Raw genomic sequence first — 6,000 nt, forward strand, 5'->3', positions numbered from 1 at the left:
CCTCATCTTGTTTTCCTTTCTTCCCCATACAATTTCAAATAACCAAATACAAATATATCCAGCTTCCTGGCATTCATTCTTGTGGACTGAGAGTGAGTTTTCTAAGGAATGACACCATTTAAACTCCCTCCCTGAACATAGAGCACTTTAGGGTATAAATTGGGTATCTTTGCAAATTACCCCACATGAATATAATTATATAATTATAAATTATATCTAACTACCACATATGAGAGAAAATATGCATCCTTAGCATCTCTGGGTCTGGCTTGACTTCATTTGAATTTTGTCCTTGAAATTTATTTCTTCACAAATGATGGAAGCTCATTCTTCCTAAAGGAGGAGGACAATTCCCTTCTGTAAATATTCTTTCTTCACTAAGAAGCAGGTTTGAGTTCTCCTTTCTCCTCTTCATCTGTTAACAACAGTACGTCCACAGAGCCCTGGACCAAACACACCAAAAATCTAACTAATCACCAGCTCTGAGCTTGTGTGTCCAATTCTACCTAACATTCAAAGTTCAGCCCTTCATCCCTGCAGTGAAATAGCCCCAGCCCAGCTGGGTCCCCATGCGACATTTCTTCAATGGATTAGGATGGTCCCATATGTATGGGGAATGCATTGAACTTGCACCCCGTGGAATGATCCTGAGGATCAGAAACATAAAGCAAGTGCACAGAGGCCCTACAGATGTGAGGATTCTTAGGGTCACAGATTCCCCATTGCAATGAGTAACTGGGGAGCCATATGAGAGGACAGCACCATGGAAAAGAGAAAAACAAACTATATGAAGGATGTGAGGATTCTGCTTTTGGTAGTTTAACAGACATGGATGGAATCAGCCCAGAGCACCCTCACTGGGTCAATGGAGCCAAGAAATGTCATATCTAGACATAGTAAAATTCTAGTCATTCATTGGTGAGGATAGTATTTTATCACTGGGAAGGAACTGGAAAGTCCTTGAAAAAAATTATGTTAAAGGAAGTAAGTTAGACTCAGAGAGATACAGGATCCATGTTTTCCCTTGTATGTGGAAGTTACATTTAGCTCATAAACTCCTTAGTAAATACATCAGGTAGTGTATTTGGATAGAAAGGCAAAATCTGGGTTCAGAGAAATTAACATCAGGCAGTGGGTAGTGACAGGGTTTGGGTGGTGTCTAGGGATAGATGAGGAGAAGGAGATTGGGAGAATGCAGGCACGCATCCAATGTATATCCCACAAAATTATGACGAGTGAGTGATGGGGTGAGTAGGGGATGGTGATAATATGGGAGGTGTGACTTTGATCGAGATATATTATATTTAAAAACTGCTTTGGTAATTGTCAAATCCTTAGTACAACTACTTAAAAAATAATAATAGGGATAAAAGAACTTGTCATTGGCAGAATATGGCGGTGGTTCAGTGTTGAGTCTTTCTGTGCTCTCTCCAAGATACCAGTTCTGGCATCATAGGGGAAAGTTCATACCGCAAGATCGATCCTAAGTTAGCTTTAGCACCACAGAGATCTAAGTCAGAGAGAAAAAGGCAGAAAACTGGAACAACAAGACAGCATGGAGCAGAGCCAGCTGCTTGGAGCCACTGTGAAGACAAAACCTTTCTCCTGAACCTGAGCAGTCAGCGCTTCTCGGCAGCTGAGACCTGCCGTTCGAGAAAGAGCCAGACCAAGCCTGCTCAATGCTAGAGTGGTCACCAAGCCTGTCACGAACCTGTCAGCTTTATGAAACCAGAAAACCCATCAAATTGTGAAAAACTCCGTGGAACACACATCCGGCCAAGCTGCCTCTGGGAATATATTTGCCCTTTTGAACGATGGCGCTGCCAGCACCACTTCTCAGACTACAGTTGTTTTGGCTGGGTCTTTGTCAGCAGTCACGATGGCGCTGCTCTAGGCTGGTGGAGAAGAGGATCCCTTCACAATGTCTTTCTATGGAGGTACTCAAGAATTGATGGGTTTTCTGGTTCTGTGAAGCTGGCACTTCCATGACATGGCTGGGTGATGGCTCTGGGCTCGCGCAGGCTCTGTCTGGCAATGGTCTGTGCTGCCAAGAAGATCTGTGTGCTCAGGTTCAGGAGAAAGGCTTTGTCTCCGTGGTGGCTCCAAGCGGCTGGCGGCCCTCCACACTGTCTTCTTGCTTCAGTTTTCTGCCTTTTTCCTCTCTGCCTGATATTGCTGTGGTGCTAAAGCTTACTTAATGTTGATCTTTGGGTATGAACTTTCCCCTATGATTCTATAACTGGTATCTTGGAGAGAGCACAGAAAGACTCACACTGAACCGCCGCCATCTTCCACAACTGACATGTTCTTTTATCCTTATTATTATTATTATTATTAATATTTTAAGTAGTTGTACTAAGGATTTGACAGTTACCAAAGCAGTTTTTGAATATAAAATATATCTCCATCAATGTCACTTCTCCAAAAATATCACCTTCCCCTCCTCGTGCCTTCACTCTCTCCTCGCTCCTAACTTTTTAATGACCCATCTGCTTCTTTCCATTTTACTGCAAGAAATCATACAACACAAAGCTTTGACTTCTCCCCCATATTAAGGTCAAACTTGAGAGCACATATTCATATTATAGTAGAAGGACAGTGACATATGTTTTAAGAAAACCCCCTATTTATTTCTACAAAATGAAGAATTTATCATTATGTTTCTGAGTAGCAGAAAATGGGGTAATGGAAATCTAGAGGGTAGGAGAGAGTATGGTAGAAGAATGAAGACAGAAGGGAGGAAATGTTATTAAAGATTTTATACATACCCTTCAAAATGAAGACAATTTAAGGGAGGGGAGTTTGGGTAGAATGAAGGAGAATGAAAGTGTTGATAAGGATCAAGATGCATTGTGTTCATCAACTGTTTTATTGAGTGGAAACTCCTTGGACAATTACTTTAATGTAATTCAATTGTTTATCTTTTTTAAAGAATAGAATATTGAAGATATTGTTCAAGTTGGAACAGTTGGGGGGACAGAAAGGGTGTGAACAACCAAAATACATTGTACTCACAAACTGATATGTTGAACTGTAACATCTTGGTACAACAAATTAATATTAATATGGTAATGAAGAAACCAGTGCACAACTACTTAAAATCCTATTCTTTTTTTGCCAGTCCAGGGGCTTGAGGGCAGAGCCTGGGCATTGTCCTTGAACACATTTTTCTCAATGACACTCTTCTTCCACTTGAGTCACAGCACAACTTCTGTTTTTTTTTTCTGTTTATGAGTTTCAAGGGAATCGAATGTAGGGCTCTGTGCATAATAGGCGAGGACACCACTCTAGGCCACACTCCTGGCCACATGTCATGTATTTTTTTCATGATTCTGCTGTCCCTGCGTTGGAAATGTCAAGAGACTTGGCCTATTAATACACGCAGTTTGGTTAATTGTGACCTGTGGGTATTAATCTTTCAAGACCATGTAGAAGTCAAGGATGAATCGTCCCTCTCCTGTCTCCAGGACACTGGTCCTATATCTGTCTCCTCATCAACACTGTCTCTGCTCCTTCTGTTTCTTCATCTCTTTCCTGAGGACAGAGCCTAAACTTATGCTGGGCACATATTCTGGGGTGCTCAGATCTGTCTACCTGGGCAGAAGAGGGAAACAACTTAAACAACAGAGTGGGGCGGCATGGGTGGTGAAGGAATGTTTTCTCTCCAGCATGAAGACAGGTAGGATGGTTTGGGCTTCACAGGTGGTGAGGATGCTCTTGTAAAACCTTACACACAAGGAGTCTGGAAAGTGTATGTCAGTGAATTTGCAGGTAGGGGTTGAAAGTTAGGAGTCCCAGTATATGTAATGGAGAATTCTATAGCTACTGTGCTTTTCATTCTCATTTGTGCGTCACCAAATGTAGCAGCATATAAATGGTTCAAACCACTTTCCTAAGTTCCTGGAGGTCCTTTCATTTTGCCTCCTCCTAACTTCCTGCTTTTTGCTAGTGAATTGTAAACAAGAGTTTCCCAGAATTCCCTGTCACAGACTGGCTTCCACCTGTGAATCTCAGACCTCAGCCTCTGGAATAGTTAGGATTAGAAGTGTGAGCCAACTGCCCCTGGAACACTGTGTAGTTTTAAGGAGCAGGCTGTTTCAGCTTCCTCCTATTCATGTGGTTAAACTATAGAGAGGGGTTGTTCCATCAGAATCCTTTCCTGCAACACTTTACTCAATTTGTGTGTGCATTGATACTCATGACCCACTGTATATTCATATATCCTGAAAATTGAGATTTAATTTCTGTGGTTTAGAGAAGGACAAATAACTTTTGTTTCTCTGAGTCTGACGTTTCAATCAATACCATATTTCCAGGCCTGCCCATTTCCCTACAAATGCCATAATACCAGAAGAGGCAAGTCCAAAGGAATCAGAAATAGATTCCTGCCTGCCTGATGAAAAAATAGAAATGAATAAGGAGTGACAGTCCATGGGATTCGATTTTCTTTTCAGTGGGATAAAAATATTCACTGCACGAATGGATGGGAAACTGTTTTGTTCTCCTAACTCAATATTACTCTAGTGGCTTGAACTACTGCTGGCCCTTCCCCCAGGGGAATCTTCCTGAAATCCTCCAGCCCAGATTACAACCCAGAATCTCAATCTACACATAAAATCCCACTCTCCCCCCCTGATAGTGCATGGCCTTCCAAGAACCTAGGGCAGGGCTCTGGCTCCAAAAAATAGGCCCCTAGTCAGAGACAGGCATCATAAACATGTAAAACTCTTAGATCCTTTCTGCTGCCCTTAAACCTGCTCCCCCACACTACAAAAGGGTGGGCTGTACTGTCAGGTGATCTTCCTCTAGCCAGCCTTTACATTCTTGGCTTTCCAACACAGCTGTGTGTCACTGGGCAGACATGTACCCAAAAGACAGGAACAGGCATCACAGAGTGAGAAAATTCTAGAAGTAAATCATTGCCACAATTCACAAACCCTGGAATACTGTACTTCATAGGTGGTACATGGTTCAAACTTGTAAATACTTGAGTTTCAAATATTTAGAGCTGAAAATACCTGGATATTTGTTTTCCTTTGTATCAAGACATTTTTGTTTTTGAGCAGATGTCCAGGTGATAAAGAAGCACAAAATCTAACCCATATTACAGATTTCCTTCTCCTGAGAATCTCAGAGGATCCAAAATTACAACCCATGCTCTTTTGGCTCTTCCTGTCCATGTACCTGATCACTGTGATGGGAAATCTGCTCATCATCCTGGGTGTCAGTTCTGACCCCCACCTCCATACCCCCATGTACTTCTTCCTCTCCATCCTCTCCTTAGATGACACTTGCTTCATCTCCACCACCGTGCCCAAGATCCTAGTGAACCTGCAGAGTCAAAGAAGAGCCATCTCCTGTGTAGGCTGCCTCACACAGATGTGCCTCTTCATCTTTTTTTGCTGCATGGATGGTATGCTTCTTACTGTGATGGCCTATGACCACTTTTTGGCCATCTGTCACCCCCTGAATTACCCTCTCATCATGAACCCTCATCTCTGTGTCTCCTTGCTTCTACTGTCACTTGTTGTCAGCTTCTTGGAAGGACAGCTGCATGTGTGGATGGCATTGAGGATGACCGATTTCAAGGAATTGGAAATCCCAAATTTCTTCTGTGACCCTTCTCAAATTCTGGATCTTTCCTGTAGAGAAACACTCTCAAATGATGTCTTCAAATATGTTGTTGCTATCATTTTTGGATTTCCTACAATCTTTGGAATCCTTGTCTCTTACTATAAAATTATTTCTTCAGTGCTGTGAATTCCATCATCAGGAGGGAAGTACAAAGCCTTCTCCACCTTTGGCTCTCACCAGTCAGTGGTGTGTTTATTCTTTGGGACAGCATTGGGTGTTTATGTTGAATCAGCTATCTCACATTCTTCCAGGGGCAGTGCTGTGTCCTCAGTGATGTACACAGTGGTCACTCCTATCCTGAACCCCTTCATCTACAGCCTGAGGAACAGGGACCTCAAAAGTGTCCTGATCAGGCTGTTCAAATGA

The 6,000-nt window shown here is 42.4% G+C and overlaps 1 pseudogene; it reads left to right on the forward strand.

The window, feature by feature from the left end:
* Positions 1-6,000, forward strand: part of LOC150068185 (olfactory receptor 7E178-like) — a 29,979-nt pseudogene extending 23,979 nt beyond the window's left edge.

Source organism: Megascapheus bottae, chromosome 1, assembly GCF_031878675.1.
Source record: "Megascapheus bottae isolate mThoBot1 chromosome 1, mThoBot2.hap1, whole genome shotgun sequence".
Taxonomy (NCBI): domain Eukaryota; kingdom Metazoa; phylum Chordata; class Mammalia; order Rodentia; family Geomyidae; genus Megascapheus; species Megascapheus bottae.